Source organism: Ooceraea biroi, chromosome 3, assembly GCF_003672135.1.
Source record: "Ooceraea biroi isolate clonal line C1 chromosome 3, Obir_v5.4, whole genome shotgun sequence".
NCBI lineage: Eukaryota > Metazoa > Arthropoda > Insecta > Hymenoptera > Formicidae > Ooceraea > Ooceraea biroi.
Genome location: NC_039508.1, coordinates 4,242,565 through 4,258,548, shown reverse-complemented (window position 1 = coordinate 4,258,548; position 15,984 = coordinate 4,242,565). Strand labels below are relative to the sequence as shown.

Here is a 15,984-nt window from a genome sequence, read left to right as displayed (position 1 = left end):
CTTATTTCGACGAGCACGCTTCCTTTCATCCCGAAGGCACACTGCTCCTCGCCCCAACACAATGCCGCCAGCATTAAAAGGGGATAATAATATGGCAGTATCACTCGACACCCCGGACTAAGGGCGACTAAGAGGAATCTATCTCTCTTTTCGTGATCTCCCTTGGCCTGTCCTCCTTTTTCTCTCTTCATCTCTTCCTCCTCCTCCTCCTCTTCTTCTTCTTCGACTTCTTCGTCCTCGCATCCTCGTCGATCGCGGGCCATCGTCATCGGCTCTCACGCCTCGTCGTTCCTTTTTCGGTCTCGTCACGCGTCCCGCGTGCGGTTTCGTCCTTCTTGTATTTGGCGGGCCGTCGTCACGGTAGTTTCTGAGATAATTCTCAATACACACGGCACACGGATCCGCCGTAATTTCTGACGCGTTTCATTCGCCGCCTCGCCTCGTCTTGCCTTCCGTCTCGACTGTCCGTCCGTCTGTCTGTCCCGCTTCCTCCCGTCCGTTTTCTTTCACCTCGCGACATTACATTTTGTTTGTTTAAGGGTGCGCAGTGGGTAGCCGTGTGCGGTCGAGGTGACGAGCAATCTCCAAAGGTGGAGAGTTAATTCTGCCCGGCTCGGGAGATCGGCGTTGATCCTCGAATCGGCGCGGACAATATGATTAGAGGTCTTCTCGCGTGCTACGAATGGGCGTTATACTATGAATAGTTCGTACATGAGAAAGCACGTGTCTATACATACATGTCTGTACATACAAGTGTACATGTAAATATACGTACATACATATATTGCCTATTATCTTTATCTGCATCTTACATGAAAAAAGGGTTATCTTTACTAAATAATCATTCTAGGATAACATTCAGATAATTTAGTCTACATTGCTGCAAATATGTAAGATATTAAAATATTTGCTTTTATATAGACGTTCGTATTAATATTGCTTGTATCAAACTGCACTGAGATTGAAATTACATTGCGATTCGTTTCTAATTAGAACAAAGTGGAATAAAACTAATTGGAACACGAAAGCTAACATAGATATAGAATCCTACTAAAGACCCTTTCTGACGCTAGATGGCGAATACTAGAACTATTCTCTCGTAAGTAATTTAGCATTTTCTTGCTATTTCTTTGGTGATCCTTAAACTTTCATGTAAGGTAAGTCTTTTAGTGGGGAAGTAACTTTTTTTTACTTTTAAAATTTTTGATCGTTTTTTAAAACGCGGGCCCTCGGGAGGGAGGGGTAATTCATGAAAAACACAAATTCAGTTATAATATAGGGTTAAGTGATGCCAGATTCTTTGCACGGTAGTATGCGGTAGTATGTGAAGAGAATAGTTAGGAATAGTCTCGTGATGAACACAAGCCACGTATCTGTGTGCGTTCGAGACGTCGGGCAATTTCGAACAATAAAAGGAGACAAATATATAAGTTTCTGTCTCTTACTCTCGCTCAAGTGACTTCGTATTATTGATAATACACTGTTCAAATCTGAATACAGACGGTGACCTGCAGTAATTCGTTTTTATTTTGATTTATTCTGATATATGTGTATATCAGTGTTTGTTCTTATCTAGATAAAATAATACAGATGATAATCTAGTGATTAAGTTTTGGCGTTATCTTATTTTTATATAGATAATAAAAATTCAAATGTGTAAGATATTGAAATATTTGCTTTTATAGACGTTTGTATTAATATCAAACTGCACGAGATTGAAATTACATTGCGATTCGTTTATAATTAGAACAAAGTGAAATAAACTTATATTTATCCGATCGGATAACGACGAAATTACATTTTTATCGGTACCTTACGGGAAAGGTAATTTATACAGCGTCGCGCGCGCGCGCATCGTTCAGAAAAGAGAGACGTCCGTAACGGCATCTTTGACAATAACGGTCACGGATATCAGTTATGCGACTACTTTAGCATCGCACGCGGCCTATCCGTAATCTGCGAGAATCGGCCGAGCCGTTGTCCTAATCGTCCCTCGAACTATCCTTAATTACCTGTGTGTATCCTTTTAGCCGCAGCAAACGTGACAGCTCGACTTATCTAAATAATTATTGGCAAGTAACGGGATGCGCTCTCTTTCCGCAGCGTCATACCGCGCATGATCTCTCCAATGATAGTTTGGCGGTACTTCTGAACGGTCCCTCGAGATATCTGCGTCACGTGTGAGCGTATATTCGATATTTCGTGCGACATTTATTTTAAATTACATCTTTTATTAATTTCTAATTAATGCCAATTAATAATATTTATTAATAATCATTTTATCACACATCATTCTTTACACACTCGTCGCCATTTAATTGCTCTCACTTTTTGTATTTATTCTTTTGACGCTTGGATATGGAGCAACCCTTCGACCTGGAAGGATGCGTGGTTCTTCGTCGGAACGCCCGTTAACAAATGCGAGGGGTTTTACGAGGGTCATTAATGCTGCCGATATTTCACTGCGGTCCGTGTAAGTCGTAAGCGCGTGTATTATTGCGGGGTTTCGCGACGTATAGCCGCCTTCCATAAGTCATCGGAACAATGCTTTCACGGCTACGTGGGTATTATTTCGCTCCACCTCCCCGCGCGATCGAAGCATGATCTATGTGCCGATACTCTACACCTAGCGCACGTATGTACATACATGTACGCACTTATTCTGAACTGTATCAGTTTTACTTTCTTATCAGAGAGACAAAACACTTTCGCATCTGCGGGACGAATCGACAACGAGGATTCACATAAACAGCTAATTCGATCGAATAAAAACATGTTCTTTTCTCTCATTCTTTTAGATTCCTTTATCACAAATATTTTATTTGCTTTTTTGTAAGAATTGCATTCACTTAAAAAATGACTTAAAAAAATTTGATCTCAGAGAGAGAGAGAGAGAGAGAGAGAGAGAGAGAGAGAGAAGTCTTGATTGATATGAGCAGCTAAGAAATAAAAAAGTAAACGAAAAATGAAAAGGGGAGAGGAGGAACAGAGAAAATATATCTTGTTTCGGACAAGGTACAGCGCGCACCTGCGTCAAAATAAATTATGGAGTTATTGCAATAGTTAATCCGTCAGTTAAACGCGCCGACGTTACACTGTCTTTCGTCGCAAATCACTGAGCGGGACATACCCTTAATCGATTTTACATATGGAGAAAAATTAACACTCGGAATGCTGCGTGCGAATGAAAGAACGTACGGTCTTGTATCGCGTCTTGTATTTATTTTTAAATGATAGTTCTACGTTGCGATAATGCCGACCGCGGAGATAATTACGAAAGCACTAAGTGAAAAGTCACTGGGACGAGAGTTGCCTTCAAATCGCTAACGAGAGTTCCATTGCGACTATAAGTCGATAGGATTATACGCATTTAGATTGTCATAAATAAGAATGTTGTATATCGCCTGAGAAGCAGAGAAAATATCAAAGAGAAATCGTTATCATTAGTAAAGATTTTGCATTTTCTTATTAATATTTTTATTTTACTTATTTTTATAACTTTATTCAATTTAACTTACACATATGAGAACTAAATTAATAACTGTAATGACTGATAATTATTGATAAAATGGATTGATAAAAATTGATACCTGTAATAAACAATACATGTCATCAAATTAGCTAAACTCGACATTTGATAGTTCCGATAATTTCGATAGGTCATTGTAAATTCATCGAAATTACGAATTACTCGTACTTTTTTTTTATATTGATCCCTTAATGATTCGTTAACAATTACGTCGTCAGGCGCTTCTTTCCTCTTCTGTTCAGCCTTCCTGCGACTACGTATAACTCATCCGGCGCGTAGCAGGGCGGGGATGCAATGCTAGAAACATGAATCATTGTCTGACGTAGGTACTGTTATCACTTTATTTCTACCGTGCGTTAATTAATGCTCAGCATTCCCGTGAAATCATTGCCGGGGCAACGGCCTTGCAGCTCTGCTCGCTTCATCACTGTTTCGTCGCTCCTCAGCTCCGTCAGAGATTCGATTTATTAGTATTAATAAAAAACAACGTCTTAATTCGGTATCCCATTTCTACTCATTTACTTTCGAAAATTAATGTTCCGCGACGAAAGTCATTTATAACATCTCCATCAGTGATTATATATTGCTAATCGATTTCAATCGATTCAATCGATTAGCAATACATAATCACTGATGGAGAGTTTTTGCATATTCACATAAATCTAGTTTAATTCCGTGGAAAATAAGTAAACCTAAACACATTCGTAATATTTCTATATCAGTAAATTTTTACAAGGCATATAAAATATGATATGAATAATATACAAGTATGACAAATAGAATAAAAATATATACGATAAAAAATATTATTCGGCTCACAGTAAGTCAATATTATAAACTTTGAAAAATTATGTAAATATCAGATTAAATGTTAAAACATTAAATTTTTCTCTGCTGCTTTTTACACCCCATAGGGAAACACCGTTTTCGTGAAAGATGTTACTCTTCGTCGCTAAAAAAATCCGCGCAATGTAGTACTGCACCGAAGGGTTACAGTACATCAGACTGTTGACGTTCATAATACTCACAGAAAATACGTCCGGGTTCGCCGAGTCATATATCACGAGTGGCGAGCTCTCGTAAGCAGGCAGAAGAAGCACGATGAAGGTGGGTAAACGTGGCCTTTTACAACGTTACGTATTTTCTTTGCCTCCCGAGAAAACGTCGCTGTGCAAAATTTTTACTATTTAGCTATGACTAACTCAAACTTCCTTTACTATTTACGTCACGTGTTGCACTATTCGTAACTGCGTGTTCTAAAAATACAAAGAAAATATATAGAATAACATAGTTGCAGTAACAATAATTGTCATGATTGTATAATATTGGTATTGCGATTTTCAATGTTCTTATCATAATTATTAATAATTTTATTACTCCTGTTGCCATTATTATTATCATTATTATTATTTATTATAGTATATAATTAGGTATTGTTATTATCGGCATTACTAGTAAAAATAGTTACTGTTATCAATATTTTATTATTAATATAAAATATTATTATTGCTATTATATAATTATTATTGTTATTTCCAAATAAAAATAATTTGTTTTCTTGCTACACAGCACGAAATCAGGTTCGGTCCTATATGTGGAGATGCTCGTGGAACGGAACGAATTTCGGTGATGCACATGTGCGGACAATGATCATTACGTGTAACAACGGGACCGATAATCGATCGGGGCCGCGATCGATCGGCAACAACCGTGTGTGCAGGCGGTGTTCGCACCTCCGCGGTGCGCCGGGCATCCAATGGTCGTTAGACTAAATTAAGTGGTTACACTTTGTTTGATCGGAGCCCTACGGAGGCCCGAATTAAGTTGTTATCGCGAATTAGCTGATTATACCGGACGGCGGTGCGAGGTGTCGGTTTGATTTGTTGTTTGCGAAAAATCGCCACGCCGGTTTGTTTATGCGCCACGCCTCGCACCCCTTCCGCGTGTGGCTTCCAGGTCGCTTATGGCTTGACCCCGAAAATTTGCCGCGCCGTTCGCTGGATCGTTCTGACCTGGTCCCACTCCGCTGTGTGACCCCTCGCCCACAGCTCTCGCCTTTTTCGCGCCGGATCCTTAATTGGAACGGATTTTAATAGCGTGCGATCATAACGAATTATCCGAATGCACGGGAATTATTCTCCATAACAAACTGACGAACGTGCAAAACTGACGTTGCAAGCCCGGTATTTTAGCATGGATAAAATTTTCCTTTTCCTTTCAAGGAACATTTGGAAAAAAGTTTTTCAACTCTGGTATTTATTGTAATAGATAGAAATTAATTATAGATAGAAATAATATATCTATGGCTTCTTTACTTGTGCTACTAACAAATGATGTAACTGCTAAAAATTAGAAATCGCACGATGCAAAACCAAGTGGGAGATTGGAGAACATTCGCTGTCATCGGCTACAAAGACAAATGGTTTTCGCGAGACATCTTGCGTGAACTCCATCCGTATCCGTATCTTGCAGAAAACGAAACGTGTATATTAGCCACAACGTGTTTTCCACGTAGCACCATCATCGAGAATGTTTGTACACCGGAATCTCGAGTTAACGAACCATCGTGGATCCGAGATGGAAAGGAGAATGGGAAGGAGCCGCTGCTGCGAAAGAGATGCATGGAGAGGGGGGTAAGGACGGGGGGGCATCCTCACGAGGAGTGGAAAGAGGGGCCCCATGCTATTTTCCACGAAAATTATAGCCATCTATGCGCGTAATCCCCTTTATAGCCGCGTTGCATCAAATTATAACTGCAGCGGCGCGCGCTTCCAGCGCCCTCTCGCACGGTCCCCCTCCGCGCGCGTTCGGGGCACCGTCGTCTCCTCGACACCACCACTTCTCGCGGCCCTCACGACGCTCGTTTTCCCCTTTTTCGCTTGCGCTCGTCCCCGAAGCCTCGTAAAACGGCGCGCAGCATTCCGCCAATCATCGCACCGGCGAGACGCGTGACCTCTGCGACCTTAGGCCACGACCTAGCCGAACCTGAGCCAACTCAACTCCTCGGATCCACGTGGACACGACGATAAATCGATAAGTCATCAATACAATCGGAGGAGCCGCGCGCGCGCACGGTTTAGGTTGCGGTTATACTAGGCGATTTATCTAACGCCCGGTATTACTGGTATCACTTAGCTTTAATCTTGGTTTAGCGAATTTTTATTCTTTTCTGGAACTGGGAAGTACTCACTTTTTTTTATTATTTATTATTGATTTTATCTAATATGAAATCTGCGAAGATTTTGGACCTTTGAGATACTCAAGCAATCGAATCTCTGTGTCTAAGTTTAAGAATCACCGTAAAACGAAACGAAGAATCGATTGTGTCATCGTGAGTTGACCGATGCCTGCAAACCTGACCTCGCACAATCGTGGCAATCGTGAACTACGTCGAACGTAAAATAATCTGTACACAATCGTGTACAGCAGATGACATGGAATAATTGCGCGGTATCGAACAATGTTTAGCAGATGTTTATGTTGCTTTGTAACAATCAGCATTGCGGGTTCATTTACTATTAGTAGCATGGAATTAAAATAGCTTTGTATCATTATTTATTCTACTCTTTCTGTGTTAGGATATTATACTTTAGAAAGACTCAGCGCCTTTATGAGGAACATATATATAAATAAACATAAACACGAAATTACATAAAGTAATAGAAAAGTACGAAATAAAATAAAAGTAAGAAATAAAATACGTGCCAAATTAGGTCTAACAATTAATTTACAAAATTTTAAATTTATTACAAAATTTATTACAAAAATTTACTAAATTACGCCGTTACTGAAACGTATATCAAATATTTTTTACAATAAAGGAGAAACATCCCCTTTTAAAATTGTGACATTAAATCTGGCAGCAGGAAGATCACGCAAGGTTCGCGTTAAGTCGCTGATATCGCATTCGTATCCGCGTAACCGCGACTTTACACATGTGGATACGTTACGACGATCGTTACGATCGCGAAGGTCGCTGCGGTACTTCAAGGTTGCTGTGATCTCGTGAGACGCGTCCGCGATATCGGTCCACGTCGATCGATCAGATGTACGGTCGATCAGCGGACGGTAGTTAGAGCCTCGGCGATGGATTAACGGGATAACAAGAAGCGTGAATAATCGCGGAGACTAATTACGGGTAATTGGATGGGACATAGACAGATATTAGATGCGTGCTTGGAGCGGATTTTTCTTTTTCGACGGGCTTTCTCAAGACGTGCAAGAGAGAGGGAGCGTTCGCGCCTCTGCTATCTCTGCGGATGATAATTCCGCGAGTAGCATTACACGCTGCGGTGTCGTAAAACGCAGTTAGAAAAATCGTGTTTATGCGTATATCGACACGTATCTGCCTACGGCGATCGATACCGTAAAACGCGTGTGTCTCTATATAGAATTAGTATCTTCCGCCTTTTAGCAATTTACGAAATGGATTCATCATGGATTCCGCCATTTTCGTAATTTGCGAAATCCGAGGACCGTAATAGACTCCATAGGAATAAAAAACAAAGAAGCATAGGTTTATCCGAGGAGCGATAATCTCGGTCGATCGCAAATCTTTGAAGAAAATCCTTGCTGCGTTATCGCGGTGACTCGTTAACCTCTGCAGCAACGTTATCCTCCAAGACAGTAAAGGCGTGGTCGTGGCAGCGTTTACGATCTCTCGCGAGAAAAGTTTCAAGATAGATCGCTGTTGCGTTGCAAGAAAGTGTCGGATCGCTGATAATTCTCCTGAATACCGTTGCCTTATTTCTCTTTTGGTCAAATTAAGTTGAACGCACGCTTGTAGCAGCTTTTATCCGCGCAAAAATTGTTAATAAGAATCAAAACTGGATCTCGAAAATGAGGTAAACGTGCGTATCTTCTTTCAAGTTTCATTCAAAAATTGGTGGACTTCGTGGAGAGATATGGATAATAAATCTTCACATTATTTTTAATTTGATTGTAATTGAAGCATTGAAAAGGGTCAAGCAAAGAGATCCAAAGCATACTGCATCTTTAAGTCTTCTCAAAATGCATTATATATTTAACAAATACAATAAATCTTCGTATTTCACGCTTGTTATTGTTATTTGTTCGATCCAGAGCGACTGTCAATTTATTTGAACGAAGTGCACCTTTCTCCCCCGTGTATGAGAACAAATTGCAACGCAGAGGGTTAATTGCCGTGCCGGTTTCGGAGCGTACTGGATTTAATTCGAAAAGCGGTCTCCCGCTCTCGTCTTCCTTTCTCCTTTCTTCTACCCGTTGTTTCTTCCTCTCGCTGTCTCGTACCGCGAAAGGAGCTTCCCTGGTAAGGTGTTCTCCGTCGTCGGAATCCCAGGGCGTAGAAAAAGCCGCGACGGCGGACCGCGAGGACGTGCCAACCTGTAATTGTTCCTCGATGTAATTGCCCGCTCTCGTACCGGTCCGATCCACCGAACCCAGTCCTCCATGTTCCCCGGAGAATCTGGAAATTCGTGCCCCGTTGCAATCGTCCAATTGAGGAGTGAAGTTTCCTCCGCAAAAGTAATCGATGTTCTCTTCTCAAATATATATTCCATACTGAGCATTACTATAATACAAATTTTGATAATCAATACAAATTTTAATAATCGAAATTCTATCATTGAAATATGTGGTTATCAATTAGTTCATGGTTTTTATTAAAACACTAGATAGAGTCTTTAAAGGTTTCTTTCTTTCTAAACTCTTTTAATTCGAATAAGAAATGAACGATAAGAATATGCAGAATCGGAACAGGAGCTATCGAATAATCCAAAAATAGGACATTAAGTAAGAAGTACAAGAAAAAAATCTACAAGAGGAGGACGAGATCACGATACACAGAGATTCAAAGTGGAGTAATAAAATTCAGGAACAAAATCTTTTTTTATCCGCGGCAAGTTAAGAAGTTCAAGAACCACGAGAAGGAGATAGATAAAGAAAAACGGCGGTATCGAAGGAAAAAAGAGAAGAAAAGGGAAGTGGATCTGTTGGGGGTTCATTCTTCGTTACAGAGCTGAAATCTGAAATGTTTGGAGGGCGCGTTATCTTCTTGCGCTGTCTCTCGACTCGCGGATTCCACAATACCACGGCATAAGTCTGTACAAGTAGGTTGCGTGATCTCTCTTGAGTGATCTGTCAATTCGTGAAGATCAGTCTGCGAGTTCCGACTGTTCCGAGAGCATATCGCGCGGCCGGGAAAATGGGATCTAGAATTCGATCGCGTTTCGCGTACACCCGGGAGTCGCGGCGAAGGTGAGAGGGAAAAGATAGGGAGAGGGAAGAGAGTGCCGATCCCGTAGCGGTAACGAGTCGAGACGGCCCGAGAACATCGGCGGTGCCACTTCAAAGCGGGAATCCCGCGCAATCAGGCTCTCTGCCCTCCCAAGGCACGCTTGAAAAACTGAGCGCGAGGGTACCATCCTAGCCGCCCCGCGCCTCTCGGTCCAGAGCGACCGAGAGCTGAGCGGAGACCGAGATTATCACCGCGCGAGAGAACAACCGCGGCATCGTCAACGCGATCGGCGCTACTGCACTCTTCTGCTCCTTCTCTTTTCTCCGACTCCTTTGCTACTGAGAACCACTAAGGTTCTCGGTCTATATCTTCATCATATGGAGTCACTATGGTGGTTTTACCCCAAAAGTTCGTCGAATTAATTATTTGTGAAATTAAAATACGCGGTCCTAGCGCTCTGCTAGAGTATCGTCAGATTAGATGTGAATTAATTAGCCGGATCGCACGGTTCGCACGCGCCGCAGTGCATTAGCAAATTACTTGCCGTTCCTGTTCATTTGCACTGCTCTGCGATAACTGTAAATGCGGAACGACGTCATTAGCGGCCACTGCGATGCATACTCCGCGCGATGCACAGATCCGTGATTTTTAATTGCTGCTTTCGGTCACGTGTGTCTAGGAAAACATCCTCGAAGACAGTTACGAGTAATTACGCCCGTATAAAATATTACCGTCGTATTAATGCGAAATGAGTGCTTGGATATAATTTAATGCATTTCTACTGTCGACGTAATAAATCCCCGCTTTAATATCCTTTTCTTCCTTGCGAATAAAATCCTCCCTCTCCCCTTCTGAATTCTATGATCCACACGCTGGTTGGATTCACGTAATCCTCTCGAAGGACCATACCAGTGCCGAGAAACTGTGCTTCCTGCTACTTTATGGATCGGTATTTTTCTTAGCAGGAAGAAGAATTAAATTTTACGGCATTAGTTTAATTTTGTCGCTTGATGATTACGACATTCGGCATTTATTGGACGATGCGTTTTATCATAAACCATTTTAACGGGCGCAGCTTGGCTTTTCCTGAATGATTTCGACATGACTGTCACTTTCATAAAAAGTCGGATGCGGAATGTCAACTCGTTGAATCGCTAAAGAATTGCTAATAAGAATTATATTATTAATTAGATTCGGAAAAAGTATTCAAAATTTTAATAATTCAGTGCAGGAACTAATTGTTAAAAATCATTTCTAATTAAAAAAGAACTGATTACTTATTTACGTATAATAATGTAGACAAAATTTACGTTTATTCTTCAACTCTATTCATAAGTTGTCAGAAGCAATTTTATTCTATTTCCTCGGCAGCCCTTAAAACGGACCGAGGAAAGCGACAGAAATTATGGACGAAAGCTGAAAGCGAATATCTATCGGCGTCAGAGTGTAATAAATATTCCAGGGAGGGCGATCCGTGCAAGCGTGCGCGATAACGTCGAGCGTCAGAAGGTGATCTCGACCATCTCTCGTGTGGAGTACGCGAAGCGCAGATCACTCACGCCGATATGAATGGTTACTCACGGTAATTGGTCGAAGCCTTGTTTCTCCGTCGAGATTTCCACCGAATGCATCACCGCGCTGGGTTCTGTTAAACACGCTTCTGATTACTCTATCCGCGTTATCTCCGCTGCGTCGCGGTCATCACTCGGACTTTCTGTCGCGAAACAGTCGCTCATAAAATGCAAATGCTCATTCGAGTCGGTTAACGGTAGTGTTTTATACGTTGCGAGTTTGCGGGTTTCGGTTGTTGGGTTTTTTTTTAAACTAGTCCACCCTTAAAAAAGCCGTGTTATATCAAATCAAAATCATTATTGCCTCTTTTCCGCGACGCTGATTGGTTATCTCGATTCGCGTTGTGCGTTATGTTCAGTTCAGATTATCATCGCGCGGCTGTCTTCGCATGGAGGTTAACAATCAGCGTCGCGGAAAAGAGGCAACAATGATTTCGATTTGATATAACACGGCTTTTTTAAGAGTGGATTCTCTGTAACAGATGAATTATGTCATCATGAATCAATAGCCAAGGATTGCCGCATAGATCATTGATCCCCGATTTATGTCTCATTATGGAAATGTAGGCTTATGTAAATCAAATTAACACGTTGCAAAAACCAACGTTATTTCTTGTGCGGAACAAATTGATATTCGTCTTGAGTGTATGCAAACAAATTTGTTAATCAATTCTCATTAATAAGGTTTTTTATTGATACGTTTCCTTTCTTCCGTAGCTTCTGTGATATTTTAACGGAGCTAAAGAAACTTATTAGTTAGTTATTAGACTTAATTAGTTGATCTATTATAGTTTGTTTTCAAAAAATATATAAGCGATGTTATAGGAATAATATTAGGGATAACATTATTAAATAACGAACATTAGTTTTAATCACAGATGTATTATACATGTTGTTTATATTTGTGTCACAATCCTCGCAGAAATAGTCACGCTAGAATTTCGTTTACAAGACCTTGGACCTTGTGTTGCGTCACGAAACAATGCCTACCGGTAATCATAACGACAATTAAAATGTTACATATTAAAAGACAGATTGCTGAAATAATTAAAGTAATTATAATAAGATTCTTCAAAAAATTTAGACATATTTAATTTCGGACATTCGGAAGACACTCATAATCTTTTATTATAATTTAATCATTATTTTAAATGCAATAATAGAGGAAATTACTAATACGTAATAATATCTAAACATATCAAAGAAATATTATCAAACCTGATGTGCTGTACATCCGGGAGGAAAGTGGGCGTGAATAAAATAATAGATCCGTGTACAATAACAAGTGCAGTCGTGCAAATTGCAAGCGATAAGATCTGACGGTTCAGTTTAGTCGCAAAAGGAAGAATATGTAAATCGTCGCACAGGTAAGACATCATAATTGCATCGCTTACGCTACTACTCATTTGACAAGTCCTGTGTATTGAATCCTATGTCGCGCATTGCATAAAAAAACGCGATAACCATCAGAAAATATATGACTTCCTGGCAATGGTGTCGGTCTGTTGTTTTTTTCCACATTTGATACGCACAATACGTCACAAGAATCTATTTAAAAGCGAGGAACTTCCGCTGATCTAACCAGTGTGTATTGTAAACCATAAGCAAAATGATTAAGTTATTGCTCGTGACATTATTTTGCGTAGCAGTGGTAAGAGATTGATAACAGTTCGTTTATGTTCTTAGAGAAAATTACACGTACATATAATATCATGTTGCTTTGATTAAATTAAATTAAAAGTAAAACTGTGTATAAATATAATAAAGTGAAAATGAAAACAAATATTTTAAGATATACAAATATTATATTGTATAATATTATATTAAGATCAATGAGAATTAAATAGTTTTAGTGTTGTTAACATTTTAATATAGATTATATCACAATTGTTATATTCATAATAATATTCATAATAAAGCAATATATTTATTGTTTAGATCGCCCAATCACCGGCCCAGGATTTGATGAATGTAAGTAAAATGTATCACCAAGCAGCACAAACATACATGATATAAAAAAGTGCAAAATGATATTTTGTTATCATTTATCATATAGTGTGTTCAATTCAATAACATTTTCAATGTAGATATACATTTTTCTTGTTTCGTTCATTTTTTGTCGAAACTGACAATTCCTCCGTTTAAAAAAGTCTTATTTGAAATATTTAAATTTTCATTTAAAGGCAGGAACCCGTTTTGCGGAAGGAGCAATAAGGACAGGTACCAATATGATGACATCTCTTGCTGGTGGCAGTGGTATAGTACGACGTGCAGCGCAACATCCACCAAGGGGAGCACCACCAATGAGACCGCCAGGAAGGCCACAAAACGCATAATTTTTTTTAAAGTAAGTGTTTCTCAAATTGTCGTTTAATTATAACAATGAAATCAATTCTTTTATTTCATGGGTTTTTTCCATATTTATTTAAAGATTGATTAATACTAATTCATACTATATTATCGAAAATAGGTTTATAGATTAATATTGTATACTTTTATTTCGTAGATCCTCTATCCAGTATGGATACTCAAGTTTATTATTACAAAGTAGACAGAGACGGTTAGTTATCTAGCACTATGACACATACCTTACTAGATTAATTGCACGAGTAAAACTCCGATGAGGTTTTGGGATAATAAAGTTTAGCACTGCAGCAGAATTTTCATTATTATTTAATTCTCGACCCTATCTATATTAAAAATTCAATCGCGATAATCCAAAATCGCAAAAGCGTAAACTGAGCACGCGCGCGTTGCGCGCAATTTATAATCGAGAACCATCGCAGGTTTATTCAGCGATACGGCGATAAATACGTGATTGGTATCGCGCGGGTTCACGGCACTCGCGCCGCACGTACGAATAAATCGAATGGTACTCGGCGCGCGATTATCCCTAATCGCCGATCGGTCGTGCGTTCCCCTCGCTATTGCCCGGGAGAGAGAGAAAGAGAGAGAAAGAGACAGGATGAAAAGAGACGAGATTCGATTTGCGGATAATCGATGAGGCGGCATGAGTGACGTATCTGCCGATGGCTCCTCCGATCGCGGCATCGTCGTCGATAAATGACGACGACACACGACAATGACGACGACGAGGACGACGATGATGATGAGGGGTAGACGAACGGCGTCGACTATGAATATTACCTTCGGTCGCAGATACGAGACAGCCCCGTCTTCCTCCCTTTCCTCTCAATCGTTCCTTTCGATCGTAAGGACCAGCGCGTTCCCCCTTTTTCCCTCGTTACGAGCGAATAAATCGGCGAGGTCGACGCCGAGGTCGGGTTCTATGGTCGCCGATAGGAGGTCAGCTAACGCTGCTGATTCACCATTGCCGCGCGGGGTACGCGCGGACGTAGCTTCTGGGTGGTAATTAGCTCCAATCCCCGTAACGGCGTCGTATATCTCGCGGTAATTTTTACACGTGACTTGAAGCGAGAGACGCGCCGGCGGCCTCTCTGTTCGCCACTTTTATGTTATCCAGATTTTATGCCCCTCTCTTTCGACCCCCGTCCTCCCGCCCGCCACCCCTGGCGACGACACGGTGTCTCCCTGCAAGCATGGTCTATGATTTAAAAGGGGATTAAACGTTTTTTTATGCACACTCGCGTGATATCTCTTCTTTCTTTCTGCGAGAAGACATAAGCGCGCGTAAGATGATAGGGGCATAGTTTATTCTGAGGTAAGTGCGCATAAATTTCGTATTTATATTCGTATATCTTACGGTAAAAGCGCGCCCGGAGCGCGATTAGCGCTTACGTACGACGTGACACGTAAACTTTTTAGACGTCATGATTTACCAAAATTGCACCATGTTTGTCGCACTCCAGTTGATTTAAATTCTAAAATATTATAGATATTTTAATTACCTGATTGAAACATCTACCGTTTATTCATACGCGCAATAAAGATTTTACAACGACTTGTAAGGTATTTCTGTTCAAAATATCCAATAAAAAGGTTTACTAGTAAGATAGAGGATTAAAGTTCGTGAAAACATCCAAAGTTTTATCGGATCTTCACAAGAGACTAGAAGGTCTCGAAGTCGGATAGAGGAAGCATGCGAAAGCGTGGGAGGAGTCGTGCGAGGACGAGAAGAAAATTTACCGATGAGCGTATTAGAAAAAGAGGTAACAAAAAAAGAGGGTCGATCCATATGTTGCTCAAGTAACAGGTGTCTAATCATTATTTGTTGATCATTGAATATTAAGACCTTAAGTGTCAGCCTTCGATCCTTCCTCCTCTCAATCGCTTCACACATTGACTTTATTAAGTGATAGAGGAAGTTCACGTCCTGTCGAAATCATCCTTCCGCTTTTTTGCTTGCTTTTTTGTAAGAGGGATCTCGGGTGGTTACTTTTTATCAGTTTCTTTAATATTGATTAATCAAATGTATGTGATTAAAATTTGATGTTTTTAATTTATATGTGTTAAAATGTAAGGAGAGAGAGAAGATAATTATGATAATTATTAACAGATAATTCTTGTTAAAAACGCCTCAATAAAGTCTTTCAATAAAATATGTTTCAGTAGCTCTTAGACGTCCAAGCAAAATTTTTAATCGTTAGACGCGCGCAGCTTAGGCGACCACGAGATTGTTTAATTTTCACTGCAGCAGTAGCGACGGACGATTCAATTCGTGCACGATCACGACGCGCGATTGGCGG

At 40.3% G+C, this 15,984-nt stretch overlaps 1 long non-coding RNA gene across 1 annotated transcript; it reads left to right on the top strand.

Moving 5' to 3' along the window:
• Positions 1 to 11,419: 11,419 nt before the first annotated feature.
• Positions 11,420 to 12,678, top strand: LOC109611430. The gene is made up of 3 exons (XR_002193798.2): positions 11,420 to 11,514; positions 11,800 to 12,309; positions 12,522 to 12,678. It is a non-coding gene; the product is annotated as an uncharacterized LOC109611430 (long non-coding RNA).
• The last annotated feature ends 3,306 nt before the right edge of the window (positions 12,679 to 15,984 follow it).